The 15,351-nt window shown below is 40.6% G+C and overlaps 1 protein-coding gene and 1 non-coding gene across 2 annotated transcripts in view; one reads left to right on the top strand and one right to left on the bottom strand.

The window, feature by feature from the left end:
* Sptbn1 (spectrin beta, non-erythrocytic 1) overlaps positions 1 to 11,926 on the bottom strand; it is a 190,120-nt gene extending 178,194 nt beyond the window's left edge. Inside the window, exon 1 of the mRNA XM_076834002.2 lies at positions 11,699 to 11,926. The gene's annotated coding sequence lies outside the window, so the exon portion shown is untranslated. The remainder of the gene's footprint in view (positions 1 to 11,698) is intronic.
* On the top strand, positions 1,545 to 1,620 carry Trnav-aac (transfer RNA valine (anticodon AAC)). Its single transcript has one exon. It is a non-coding gene; the product is annotated as a tRNA-Val (tRNA).
* Positions 11,927 to 15,351: the final 3,425 nt, after the last annotated feature.

Here is a 15,351-nt window from a genome sequence, read left to right as displayed (position 1 = left end):
TTTTTGTATGCAATGCTGGGATTAAACTCCAGGCCTCTCAAGTACTAGGTAAGAGTTCTACCACTGCGCTACACCCCTACCCCTGTGTTCATCTTTATTTTCCACATGATCTACAATAAATGTCTATTATTTTGATAATAAAAAAGAAGGTCTTTTTATTTTTTATATTTTTGTTATAATGATTTTAATGGTAATTTATGGCTTTCTGAAGGCATATATTTTTATAAACCATCCATGAAACACACACACACAGAACACATATATTATAGATATTATCAGACACTGTCAAATATTCAGGCATCTTAAAGTATAAAAATATTTATTTCTTTTTAGTTGTACACAGTACCTTTGTTTATTATTATTATTATTATTATATTTATTTTTATATGGTGCTGAGGATCGAACCCAGGGCCTCGCACATGCTAGGTGAGTGCTATACCTCTGAGCCACAACTCCAGCCCCAAGTGATTTTTTTTTTTTTTTTTAATGAGCATTTTAAGACTATGTAGGGCAGGAGGTGCAGTTCAGTGGTGAAGTATTTGCCTGGCATGTGCAAGGACCTGAGTTCAATCCCCCAGCACAGGAGGCACAGGTTACATGGGGATTATTGCAACTCACTATGAAAGTTCCCCCATACTTTATATAAAGGAAAACGTTTGCATGTTACAGAGCAAAATAAATAAGCATTAATTTAAGGAAGAATCTGAGTTCTCCTTTCCCTTTAAGTAATATAAAGAAGGAAAAGGGCCATACAGCTGGTGAAGAACATTCCAGAAAAAATGCTCAGTCTTTTAACATTCAGATTTGGCCTTGAGGCAAACACACTAGAACAAAAATTATCTCTGAAAGAACCACACAAAAGAGTAGGGAAACAAGAAGAAACTTCAGCCAGAGCCAAAGGCTATAGCCATCAGAGGCTGATGTCCTCCTGGACAATGTTTTAGTCAAGCTCCCTTGTGGCCCAGTTCCTACAACTTTTCCCACACTCCATGGAAGTACGGAAATGCCAGAGCTCTCACAAAAAGCACATTAAATTAAGGAATGGAAAAATCCTTTAAAAATTTCAGTGTTCTTTATACCTTTAATATTAATTCTAATTTTCTATAAGTTCTGGTAGAAAAAAAAATTAAATAGAGCATGTATTTAGATGATTATTTTATTTATTTTTAATCCAGCTATAATGAGGTTTGCTCTGAAATGATAAGATATTTTTGCTATAGACCAAGAGTTTATTAAGTACTTCTCAAGGTCTGGAAAATAAGGAGAGAATAAATATAGAGAAGGTTTCATCTTCTCTATCCCATACCTAGAGATAACCACTGTAAACAGGCTCATGAACTTTCTAAGTATAAACATACTTCACTGTGCAAATTATACACTGAACATACATACTTCAAAATAATAAATTCTATTATATTTATATACCACTCTAAATTTCATGCTGGTTGATCTGTTGGGTAAAAATCTACAGTTTATATTCTTTATATATATTTTGCTACATAAATAGTGGTTTCAATTTTGCATATAAAACATTAAAATTAGGATGTGGGATGTAGCTCAGTTGGTAGAGCTCTTGCCTAACATGCAAGAGCTCCCTGGGTTCAATCCTCAGCACCACAGTAGGGGAAAAACAGATTAGAATTAAGAGAGAATTGTAGATTCTAGAGCAGAACATCCAGTGGCTCTAAAAATGATTCAGGTATTTACAGTTGAGAATTTATTAAGAATGGAATCATAACTTCTATAAATGAGTCAATCTTAAAAGCAATCTTGAAATTATAACATCTGATTTTCCTTTTCTGTAGTTATTTTGTTTAATTTCTGCAGTATATGAGTTAAACTCAGATCCTCACACACACTAGACAGGTACCCAACCATTAAGCTACACTCCCAGCCCAACATCTTACTTTCATATCTCAAAGTACAATTAACCTTTAAACCCTCTTCAAACAACCCTTTAGTTAAAGTTCATGACAGAAAAATACAAAATTCATGGAAGTAAATAAGTTAGTTTTGTAAGTTGCACTTTACAAAGTATTAGTACAGTCAGAAACTTGGACCATATGTAAAGTACTACTCCTTCCCAAACACTAAGGACAAATTGACTCATTCATGAGATTTATCTTCAAAATACTGTGCGGATATCAACACCCCATTTAGAAAAGTCTTAAAATAGTCCTTTGCCTCCCTTCATGGTAGAGATTATTACACAGACACACACACAAAAGACAAACATGATATGTTTGCATCATATATCTACATATGTATGCAACATATAACATTGCACAAGAATTTTTCATACAAAAAAGAAAGGTTATCACTAGAATTAGTTCTTCCCAATGTAAGCCTATAACATTCCCAAATGTTGAGACAATTCATTGAAAATATATCTAAATTTAGGGTAACTTTTATTTAAAAATGTTCACTTGGCATTTTATATTTCTGACCATTTTTCAATGAAGTTTAATGGTTGTGAAATCAGCAGCAGTGTTTGGGCTTCCAAAAGTGAAAACATGCATGTCAACAGAATTCCTCTGTTCTGCTAAAGTTTGCATATTGGAAATACTAAAGAATCCCACTCTTCCCCCTGTTTAAGCTGACTCAGGATAGTGTAGAGAATCAAGTCAGCATTCCAATAATTCCCAATGCCCTACCTTCTCTCAGACCTACACTTTAAGATTCTTACTCATCTTACCACTGCTCTTACAAAAAGTCCAGAGAAGTACAGATATGACATAGTCCTTTGAAATTTTAAACAGTTCCTTCATAATGATCTATAATTGGCCGGATCTTCTTTTTCTTTCCTTTTTTAAAAATTAAAGTGTTAACTGCTTTTATGATTATATTTTTAAAAAGTTCTGTTGGGCACAGTGGCGCACACCTGAAGTATCAGCTACTGGGCAGGCTGAGGCAGGAGGATCACTTGACCCAGGGAGTTGAGGGCCAGCCAGCAAGAACCTGTCTCTAAACAAAATATAATATTTTTAAAAAGGTCCTCAATGTCAGATATTATACTGTTTACTAAACCCTTTTGTATGTGTAAAATATTTCAAAACTTTAAATAAGAAACACTAAGCCACAGAAATTTTCTTTCATATAGGAAAGGAAATCTCCTATCAACCCAACACCCAAAATAAACCACTAATATTTTAATGTATTTCTTTCCAGCCTTTTACTTAATATAACTGGGATCATACTACACTATGTTGCTTTGCATACAAGTATTTACAATGGATGTCATGTGGTCAGCATTTTTCCATTCAGTAATATTCTTCCTAGCCACTATTTTAAGCACTATAATCTAATTTATAATATAATGTATTTAATTACGCTCCAGTAGAAAACATTTTTGCTGGTTCATGACTGGTGTTACTAAAAAAGAAATCCATGTTTAAAAAAACCTCTGTCCTTATTTTTAGTTATCTTTTTAGGTTAAAAAGCTATATGTGGGATTTCAATCCAAAAAGTATAAACATTTATAAGGTTTTCATTACACATATAACCCACTGTTTTCCACTAAGTTTGTATTAATCCAAATGCTCTCTTAACAGGTGATACAGAGTTCCCATCTCACAGCAGCACCAACACCATTATTTTTTTATTATTATTATTTGTTCATTCGTTAGTTTTGCAGTGCTAGGACTTGCACATGGTAGGCCAGGGCTCTATCACTGCATTAAATCCCCAGTCCCCACCCTCACCCCATAATAATTAAAGAGGAAAGTTAATCTATTGTTTTAATTTGTGCTTCACATACTGTTGAATTTGAACAGTTTAATATAATGATCTGCCTCCTTGGTTTCTTTTATAAGCTCTCTACTCTTACCCCCTTCTGAGATAAAAAGGTTTTAATGTTTTCTAGTTCTTTTTAAAAATAATTTACATCAATCAGATTTTCTTTGTAGTTTAATGACTAATATTATTTGCTGAAATGTATCTTTTCTGAACAAATCAAACAACTTATTCAAAGAAAACATGAAATTGAGAAAAAATAAACAAAAATTTTGTATTTTATAATCATTAACATTTATTATGATAGGTACTAAACAATCTCATTTAGCTTTTGGGGGAAAGAGGTCCTTCTGGAGACTGAACTCAAGGGTATTTTACCTCTGAGCTACATCCTCAGCCCTTTCTATTTTATTTTATTTTATCTTATTTTATTTTATTTTTTGAGACAGAGTCTTGCTAACTTGTCAAAGAGGATTGACCTTCCAATTCTGCCTCAGACTCCCAAACAGCTGAGATTATAGGAATGTGCTGCCACGCCTGGTCCACTTAGCTTTAATAATCCTAGGCGATGAGGTTTCCATTACGCATAAAACCCACTGTTTTCCACTAAGTTTGTATTAAGTTTGCATTTCAAAACTTGAAACTTGCCTTAGTCTCACCATCACTTTACAGGTGAAGATTTTGAGGCACAGACATCTTAGCAGCTCACTAAGTGTAAGCTGTGAGAATGGAGAACCCAGAGCTGGGGACCCGCTCTAAACAAAGACCTGATCATCATCACTATTGAAGGTTCTGCAACTTCAGACTTTTACAACCCAATATCTACCAATCTATTTCTGTCATCGCCAGTCGGGCTCTTTGTCATCATTTGAACTTAAACCCTTTATCTCCTTAGCTCCTCATTTACTTGTTCTGTCTCCCATCCATTCACCCTATAGCAGCTGGCATGGGGCTGGGCTTTGACAACCACTGCCCCATCTTTCCCCTTTCTCTCATTCCCTGGGACTTGGCTCCCTCAATTTCTGGATGCCACAAACACCTCTCTCCAGTCCCATTGCTTGTAGCTTCTTCCTCCTGCCTCACTGTGTTCTAAACTGTCAATGTACTGATTATTCAAATATCTTTTAATCATTTAGAAGTACACAGGATCTAAAACCTGGGTGCCAAAGCTGGAGGCACAACAGCACACATGAGGCTCTGGGTTTCATCCCCAGCATGGCAAACAAAACAAAACAAAACAAAAACAAAATCCTGAGTGTCACATTTGATCAATGGGTAGATTCTGCCTCAAAAATGTTGAAAAAGTTCCTGAGGCTCTCTTTCAACCCAGTGGAAAAACAGAACCATAACTGATCCCCTCCCCCAACCTCAGTCACCACCCAATACTGGGGATTGAACCTAGGGCCTTGCACATGCTGTATCTCCAGGCCTTTTTATTTATTTATTTATTTATTTTGAGATAAAGACTTGTTAAATTGCCAAGGCTGGCCTCAAACTTGTGATCCTCCTGCCTCAGTCTCTCCAGTAGCTGGGATTACAGACATGGACCATCTCGCTTGGCCAATGATTGTTTTTCATTTTTGTACCAGGGATTGAACCTGGGGAGCTTAACCACTGAGCCACACCCCTAACCTTTTTTTTATTTTTTATTTTGAGACAAGATCAGGATAAGTTGCTAGGGCCTCACTAACTTGCTGAGGCTGACTTTGAAATTGCGATCCTCCTGCCCCAGCTTCCCAAGCAGCTGAAATTATAGGCACATGCCACTCTACTTGACCCCATGATTGATTTTTTAATATTTGCCAGGAACAGAAAGCAGTGGTATATGTGCCATGTTTTAACCTCCACTGTGGTTTACTTTTATAAAAGTTTTTCATTTTATACAATTAGATATAAAACCAGAGGGCTAATAGTTTGCTGAAGTCTCATGTGGTAAGTAAAAAGTATTTTATCTTCTGTGTCCAAAAAGTATATTCTATATGCTAAAGTATATAGTTCTTGAACTCAGGAACTAGTTCCTATTCAACTTTAGGCCGGCCCACAATAGCAAATCCTGGCAAGAGAATGTATCCAATAATTCTTTATCAAACTGAAAATAACATTGCAAAGTAATTTCAGAGTAGCAGCAAATAGAGATTATTAATAATATAAATGCTTACTGGTAAAAATAACTGTTTATAATTAAGTATAATTATACTACTTTTAAGTACTAGAACCTAAATTGATGAAGGGTTTCAGTTTCTAGCAAGGGGTCATTACAGCCTATGTTAATACATAAATTCCATTGGTAACACAGACTTTTAAGAAACAGAAGTTAGGGCTGGAATTGTGGCTCAGTGGTAGAGTGTTTGCCTAGCACATGTGAGGCACTGGGTTTGATCCTCATCACCATATAAAAATAAATAAATAAAATAAAGGTATTGTGTCTATCTATTAAAATTAAATTAAAAAATTTGAAGAAAGAAATGGAATTAGAATAAGCTGTTTAATGGCTCTTCTGACATAAAACTGCTTATGTAGTTTTTGCAAAGCACACCAAAATGGATTTGTGGCTCATATAGATTAAATATTCCCAAGAGAGGAAAAGAATCATTATTAACTGAACATGTACTATGTGCCTGACACTGCATACTGCTGTCACATAATAACAATATAAGCAAGTACATAATACTTGATTTTTCTGATGAAGAAACTGGTCATGAGAGTAACTGACCCAAGGATAGTGACCCAGCTATAGTCACAAGGCTAGAGTACGATGGCAAAAGGATTTAGGCTTAGCTCTTTTTGACTTCAAAACCAATGTTCTTGCCAGGTGTGGTAGTGCATGCCTGCAATCCCAGCAGCTCAGGAGGCTAAGGCAGGAGGATCACAAGTTCAAAGCCAGCCACAGCAATGGTGAGGTGCTAAGCAATTCAGTGAGACCCTGTCTCTAAATAAATACAAAATAGGGCTGAGGATGTGGCTCAGTGGTCGAGTGCCCCTGATTTCAATCCCCAGTACCGCCCCAAATATATATATATATTCATTCTTTCCAAATTTTTGTGCAATAACAAAATCATCCTTACAACCTTAAACAAAAACTGACTATGACTCTCCTAAAATTACAAATAACAAATAAACAAACAACTGTTCATAAAAAGAAACCACAAAAAGGTTTTCTTAAACACACACACACACACACACACACACACAGCTGGGGTTGTGGCCGTAGAGTACTTGCCTTGCTGTGTGGGTTCAGTCCTTAGCACCACATAAATAAATAAAATAAAGGTACTGTGTCCATCTACAACTAAAAATTTAAACACACAGACACACACACAAAATAGGAGAGATTTCTTTAGTTGTAGATGCACAGTACATTTACTTTATTTATTTTTATGTGGTGCTGAGATTTGAACCCAGTGCCTCATGCATGCCACTCAAGTGCTCTACCACTGAGTCACAACCCCAGCCCAGGAGATAGTTTTTACAACACATACTATCTACAAGGGATTAGTAGGCAATCTACCTATAGAACTTCTATAAATCAATAGGAAAAGAAAAACTGGCAAAAGACTGAACTGGCACTTCACAAAAGAAGGAACCCTAATAGTTGATAATAAATTAATATTAAAAAACTTCAGGGAAGTTACAAACAAAAGTTTGAAATAACATTTCACTAACATCGACTGGATAAGATTTTAAAGCTGGGTAAATATTGTGGAACATTTGCAATACTTAACACACCACAAATGGGAACACAACTAGTACAATCACCCTGGGAAATACATGGGCATTATCTACTAAGATTGATGATACACATGCTCTGTGATCCAGCAAATTTCATACTCAAAGAGAGAGAGAGAGAGAGAGAGAGAGAGTGTGTGTGTGTGTGTGTGTGTGTGTGTGTCTCCACATGTGTACCAAGAGACTTATACCAAAACCACTCATAGTAGCCCTTTTATAGCACTAAAAAACCAGAATCAACTCAAATCTCCATATACAGCAGAAAGAAGAAATAATTTATGGGAGAATACTATATGCAGTGAAAATGAATAAACTACAGCAATAAAATGGATGAATCTTGGGACTATAATGTCAATCTCAAAATGCAATGTACTAGACTAGTGCCTTATTGGGAGGGGGAGACTTTTTCAACTTCAGAGGTATTTTATAAAAGAATCTAAAACACTGATTATAATCTAAAAAAATCTTTTTGATATTGAGTTCCCTTAACTGAAAGAGTGGAGGACTTTCTTATTTAATGTTCATACAAATCATTTAGGGGTCTTACTAAAATGAAAAGGCTGATGGAGAGGGTAAAAAGTGGGGCTTAAGAATCTGCATTTATAAAAAACTTTTAAGTGATTCTAATGTTGGTGGTCCAAGCAACTCATATGATATCAAGGGACATTATGAAAATGCCTTTTCCAGAGATGGTTAAAAACAGAAATATGGGTGTATCTAGTTGGAAAAACTTAGTTTTGCTCACCAAGGTAGAAAAAAGATTGAAGATATTACTTCTATAATGTCACCAGAAAAATCAGAGCACTAAACTAGGCCTTGGAGAAAATGCAAAGACTGTAAACTTAAGAGATCTACAGCGCTACAGAAGGGGCTTTTCTAGCAAGAGTATTAGTCCTTTCCTCATGGAAGAATGGTTTGCATTCTGAATAGTGTAGCCAGAAGAAATCAGGGTTATCATATGGAAATTCACAGAACATTAAATAAAGCCTGATTACAATGAAGATCTTGGTCAGGACCCCACATAGTTAAAAGAGAATCATATCACTACATGTAAAAAATAAATAAATAATTTTTTTTAAAAAATTGGCTTTAAGATTATTCCTAAATATATATTTTTAGCTGGGAGTGGTAGCACACACCTGTAGTCCCAGCTAGTTGGGAGGATGAAGTGGGAGGATTAATTGAGCCCAGGAGTTCAAGATAAATAAGCCTGGGCAACACACCAATATCCCATCTCAAAACATATAAATAAATAAAAATATGCTCGTTTAAGTAGTTGTAAAATCCTTCCATCTCAAAACAATACCTCCACATGGAAAGTGAGACTTTTAGACACTAGGACAAAGTAACTAAACTAATTCTTGCAGGAAGCTCTGTCAATGCCAGACCTTTGCTCAGGACATGTCACACTGGCAAGTGAGGTCTTCTCATTTGCTCCTAGAACATCAAGAGTTGTTACTAGCCCTGCCCAAGAAATCCTTTTTACAGGCCTCAACCAAGGAAGTTCACTAAGGGACAACAGCTCCTTCTCTGACCCAATACTTCTCATTGTCTCAGATGAAGGTTATCAAGACACAACAGAGTTATGAAGAGCTTAACTCAATAGAGTTCTGCACCTGGTGTGTAAGTCAGAACAGCTAAACCTCCATGACATCAACACAGGATATTTCTTACAACATAGTAAATCCAAAACACCAGGATAATCCATGCAAATAATACTCAAAAAGAAAAAAAAAAAAAGCCTTTAGCAACACGTATGCAACACCATTTTATACAAACAGGACAACAATGAAGCACAAATCAAGAGTTCCATATTTTAACTGCCCTCTATTAGAGAAACTCAAAATAATACACATACACCACACTATTTACATGCAGTTGTGTTCTGCACTGAGATTCATTCCGAGATTTTTTTTTAAGAGTAGACACACCCTTGGCGTTGAAATGCTGACCTTCCCTTCCAGTTAGCACATTGAAATTTCCTTTTCACCTACACATTTTAGGATCCTGGAATGACCTCAGGAATACATCCCATTTGTCATCCCATGCTGAACAAATGAAACATAGGGATGACATTTTGAAGGGAAATGTCCTGCGTACTAGCACACACTTAAACAGATAACATTAGGAACCATTTCATTCTGATTGGACACCAGCCACAGAGCCACCAGTAGTCTGCCCTTTTCCACCCCCTCCCCAGTCACATGTGTGCTTTTTTTTTTTAAAGCATAAGAAAATACATACAAACAAACATAAGTGTAGCCTATAACCATCACAATTCTGTTAGTCATGTCTGGAGACTTAACCTATTAAAAATCAATAAAATCTGAATACTAATTAATTACTAATCATGACATTGATCTACCCTAATAATCCTTTAAAAAGAATACAAATATGCAGTTGTACTTGACTTGCACAAAAAGCAAATGATAAAATCGCAAAAACAGGTTAAAAGAATCAATTACTATTCATCAGAAACATAAATTCCTTTGAAACAACCTATGGAATGCTAAAATCATTATAAATGTTCCCAGTAACCTAAGAACTAAAATGTATTAACTATTTCATTTTAAAATAATGATTTCCTATAGGAATTTTATATTTTCTTGGTACTGACCAAAGACAGAAGAGTGCAATAATGTCACAGCTGTTAAAGTCTAATTAAGAAACAACTTTTCACAAATGAAAAAATTGATGCACAGCTGGGTTGTGGTTACAGATTATGGGAGATAGACAGAAAAGCTGCGACTGCCAACCTGAATGCACCACTGCCTCCGCACACCACTGGGCCCTGTCCTTCTGCAGCCCCTCCCTAAGGCTCTGGTCCCTTGGTCGGAGATCAGACTCCCATCCGCATCCGCTGGCCGGCTCCTTGGGCCTGCATTAGCGCTGCAGGGCGCCCCTTCATTCGAGCACAGCCAAGAGGCAGGGCAGGAGGGGTCACCCCAAAAGAAGACTCTCCCCCTCACACCTAGGTGACCTGGTCCTCCAGCAGCCACATCCAGCTGAAGCAGCATGACAAGGTAGAAGCAGCTCCAGGCGCCAGCCAAGGGCAGCCCCGGGGCCTGGGTGGGGCCGGGCGGGGGCCGCAGGCGCCGAGTGGCCGTGCCAAGCCCCGCCAGCGAAAACTAGGGGAAGCTGCGATACTGCAGCATTGTGCTGCATCACGGCGAGGGCACCGCGAGCCATCCATCTTGCCAAAAACGCACATCCCCGCCCAAATAAATCCCACCGAATCCTTTTTCTCCTCTGGTCGAAGTACCCCCACACTCGCCCTCTCCTCAGTATCTGCTCTGGCTTTGACTGGAAAAATAATGGACAACGTTTTGTGTACTATAAACCCCCACCCCATCTGATGGCACCACCTGGCACCTCTCCTATCACAAAAACAAAGGGAAGCCCCCCCTCCAAAAAAAGGGGCCACGGGAGTGGTATGAAAGGTGACAACGAGAGGGGCTGCCAGCTCACCTCCCCAAGGCAGGCAGGAGGGTCCCCGCGCTGGTACAAACCTGTTGAAGAGACCGTGGACGGAGCCGATGGGCGGGCGCAGGCGGCTCGGCGCCCCGAGGCGGCTCACGCCCAGCCCTGGGAGAGTGGGGACGACAGGGAGGGCGGGGGGGGGGCGATGCGGAGGGGGTTGTGAGCGCGAGGAGGCGGCGGGAAAGCGGGAGGGGGCCTCGCGGCCGCCGCCTCCAGCTCAGCTGCAGCGCCGCACAGCCAGGACCACGCCTGGCCGCATCCCCGGCACCGTTACGCGCACAGCCGGGCCCTGTCAACGCCGCCCCCGCTCCCCACCCGCCAGGCCAAGGGGAGGGCACCTGAAAATATCCCCTTCAGTGGCCCACTCTGCATCCACCCTTGTGCCAAGGGTCGCTTCACGGGGTTGGAAGGAGAAGGGTAGGAGGAGGAATCGGCGCTGCAGCGCTGGGGATGGGGCCCAGGAGCCGCGGTACGCACCGCGGTTCTGTGGCCGCCACACTGCGGAGTCCGCCGTCCCCCGCCCCGCATCACCCGAGTTCTAATAAGCGTCGGAGACCTAGGCTCCCCGCGTCGCCCCCGCCCGGTCTCTGCAGCCTCCCCGCCCCCACGCCGCTCCCCGGGCACAGGGCAACAGCGGGCAGCAGCGTCCTTCGGCCCTGGGCCCGCGCCCCTCCTTCTGCCCGCCCGTCGCCGCTGCGAAGCCTGCCCGGGAGGCAGCCCCAGTGAGTTGGCATCTTCCTGCCTCGGGCCCCCTACCTACCTCCGGGGATGGGGTGGGGGCGCCGGGGTCCCGTCCTCCTCCCGCTCCTCGGCGGCCGGGCGGGTGGGCCGGGAGGCGACTCCGCGGGTCTGTCCGCGGCTGGGGCCGGGGCTCACAGGACGGGACCGCTGGGCGCTGGTGCGCGGGGCTGCGCGCTCGCTCCGGGAGGAGAGGCGGCCGAGGGAGGGACTGGAGGAATCCGCAGCCTGCACGGCAACAGCTGCACTGATTCCGGGGGCTGGACGGGCGCGCGAGGGGCGGGGGGAGGAGGGGAGGAGAAAGCCGACAGGGAGGGGGCGAGGGGCGGGGAGAGGGAGCGCGCGGCGCGCGGGCGCCGGCTCCGACTGCGGGCGCGCGCACACACACGCTCTCCCGAACGCCCTCCTCCGTACTCTCCTCTCTTCTCGCTCCCTCCCTGCGTAGTCCTCCCTCAGCTCCCGCTCTCAGCCCTGAAGCCAGATGCCGCCCACCCAGAGCCTCTTCAGCTCTGGAGCCGAACCTCGGGCGCGTCCACGCTTTCCCAAGCCGAGTCTCTTTCCCTGGCCCAGCCCGGACCTCGTCCCTAGTGGCGGGGAATGACTGATCCGGGTGGGCACCGCTGCTGCCGCTACCTCAACAGAAGGACAATGGGGGCTTTGTCCCCACAGCCAGCGAGGCCCAATTTCACGTTTAATTTGAGGCTAATTCGATTATCGCCATGGAAAAGGGCAGCCTAATTTTCTCCGCGACTTGTGCAGCCTCTTTTCGCCCGCGATGTTTGCGTTTAGAACGTGATGGAGAGTGTTGAGGGAGGTTTTAGAGTGTCTTTTGCTGGGTTGGCTTTAGATCTGGGTGAGGATGCCTTGTAGGTTCCGAGCTGCATTAAGGTAGATGACGCCTACCCTATCCGTGGAAACCCTGAGTTGGGAGAAGCCGGGGTTCTTACTCATGAGTTAATGTAATTAAGCTCCTTCGTGAATGATTTTTCACCCTCTCCCACCAGGGTAGTTGGAAGCAGACCCTACAAGTGGTTTATCCAACTCCTGCCTCTCACCTAAGCACAGGCTCAACTTGAACCCGAGGCCAAGTGCCGGCCCCTAGATACTCAGGAGTGGCTTTGTCCTACTGCAGTGGAGGCCCCCAAGACAACCTCAGGACTTGGGTTTTCCCTGAGACAGACTCTGGACATTTCCTTGAGTTTTTGTTAAGTGCAAGGGCCCCTTTTTCAAATGTTTGCACCCCTTCTTATCCCTCTACTACCACCCTGCCCCCACCAGCCTGCTGAGTACAAATTTTAGAACTACCACTATAGGGAAGAAAAGGTGGTGAATCACCATGACCACGGAATAGAAACCCTCTTTAGAAAACAGGGATGGAGAAAAATGGCTTTCTCCCTGCTCTGTGAGGTGCCCAAGACACACACTATCGGCTTTCTGAGAGTAGACTGCCCTTCCTGTTTGGAGAAGTCCGGGGAGCTTTCTCCCCCCAAGATCTGATCACCTGAATGAAAAATATGGGACAGTTAAGTAGCTTGGATCATGCAAATCGACAGAACTTGGTCTGATGGGTTTATTTTTTTGTATGTACTTTTAAAAGGAATACTTTAGAATAAAACTAAATGAAATTGTCACTGGAAACTGAAGATGATTCTTCTTTTTAGGCCTTCACCACAGTTTGTACTAAGGTTTACTTTTGATATATATAGAAAAAAATTAAGGAAAACAAATAATTAAAAAACAATATTTTTCTCAGAAAGTTGATCAATGCAACCAGAAAGTAAACTCTCCAAGGGCAGGGTCTTTATTCTTTGTTCATTTTATAGCAAGCACTTAGGGGGTTCTCAAGAGTCTCTCAAATAGAATTGAACAGAACCAACATAGAAGTTGCTGCCCTCCTTAGGTAATGCAGGAAAGCCATGAGAAATCAAAGTTGTTTCCTTTCACTTATTTACTTTTTACTATGGCCCCAGCACCTCCCACCCAGACAATGTTAATGGAATACCAAAGAAAACAACAGGCAATACTGGGAAATGCCACACTTCAAATTCTTCCAAAGCTATTCTGAAATGGTGACTCCAAAATGCTTCCTTTATCACAGATAACAGTATTTAAATAAATCTTCATTTGATGGATGACTCGCTTTCCCTACCCCATTCCACTCCTACTTAAGTTTTTAAAATTTTCTTCAAAAAGAAGGGCCACACACAACCTTAGAGCTTTACTCTAGCAAAGCACCAGTAATTATTCCAAAACTGTGAGACAAGTTTTCAAAATTTTACTATACATACTTGCTTTACAATTTCAAATTCTCATTCTACAGTGAAAAAAAAAAAAATCACCCAAGAGAGTGCAGGGTGACAATGACCAAAAAGAAACAATTCAAAGAATAGACAATCTAAATCTAGAGAGATTATTGGAGAAGAAATCTCTATGAAAGGCAAAAATCTACAAAAGAAAAAAAAAATTAAAGCTTTATTAGTGGTGGCAACTCAGAATTATTATTTCCAAATATCTCAGAAGCAACTTTGTTGAAGTTTATCTTCACATTACAATCAAGGCAAATTTAAATGACCCTAGAATTCACCAACAGTCTGTAACATATTGATAATCTCACTTTTAAAACTGTGTGATTACACATGACTTTGTCTTCATAGAAATAGTACGTTTTTACAATTTTTTTGCAAATATAAATTGTTACTTTAACTTTCCATTTAAAATGTAGGGAGAAAATCATATTAACATATACATTAGTAATGTTATGAAGCTGTAACACACACATTTTTGAAATCTCATAAAGTTTCCCAAATCAACAAAGGTTAATTTATTGCTGTATAAAATCAGCTGTAAACTGGCCATGGTGGTGCATGTCTATAATCCCAGAAGCTTGGAAGACTGAGGCAGGAGGATCAAAAGTTCCAGGCTAGTCTCAGCAATTTAGTGAAATCCCGTCTTAAAAGAAAAAGGACTAGGAGTGTAGCTCAGTGGTAGAGACACCCTGGGTTAAATTCCCAGTAAATCGCTCAGGCACACACACACACACTGAAGTCAACTACAGTTCTAAGAGGTTCTCTGGGGACTTTGTCTTCCCTGTGTCAGCTCAGCATGTCAGAATACTTTAATATTATGGTACCTTCACCTCAATTAGTGTTGCCATAATCTCCATTGTAAGGGAAGAATGTAATGGAAAGCTAAGTACCCGGCAACTAAATACATCAAGAAATGATATCTAGTTCTCTCTCCACATTTTATTTGCCAAAGCATGTCACATGCTACACTTGAAATCAGATCTTATATAAACAACAGGATTATCTGTTACAATCTGTTTTATTAGAAAAGAAAGAATGATTCTTTAAGTATTTCCTTATTATATTACATTAGCCCACTTAGGACTTGCCTTCTATTATACAGATAATATCCTCAAACTTTAAAATCAGAACAGATTTTGAAAACTTGAAAAAATTTTGTAATTTCTATTTACTTCTAAACTTGACTTCTTTTTTACCCTAAACTATTCTGGGAAGTTTCCTCATAATAGAAACGTTTCATTTAAGGATCCACACGTAATTTTCTACTGGGAAAACCTAAAGACTTACATGTTTAAACTAATACCATCTGAATGAATGCTTTTTAGGCATGATTAGCACATTACTGCTTTATGAAGGAATGTATTCTTTC

This window comes from Callospermophilus lateralis, chromosome 14, assembly GCF_048772815.1.
Source record: "Callospermophilus lateralis isolate mCalLat2 chromosome 14, mCalLat2.hap1, whole genome shotgun sequence".
Taxonomy (NCBI): Eukaryota; Metazoa; Chordata; class Mammalia; order Rodentia; family Sciuridae; genus Callospermophilus; species Callospermophilus lateralis.
The sequence above is the reverse complement of the archived record's forward strand: the minus strand, read 5'-3'. Positions and strand labels throughout refer to the sequence as shown.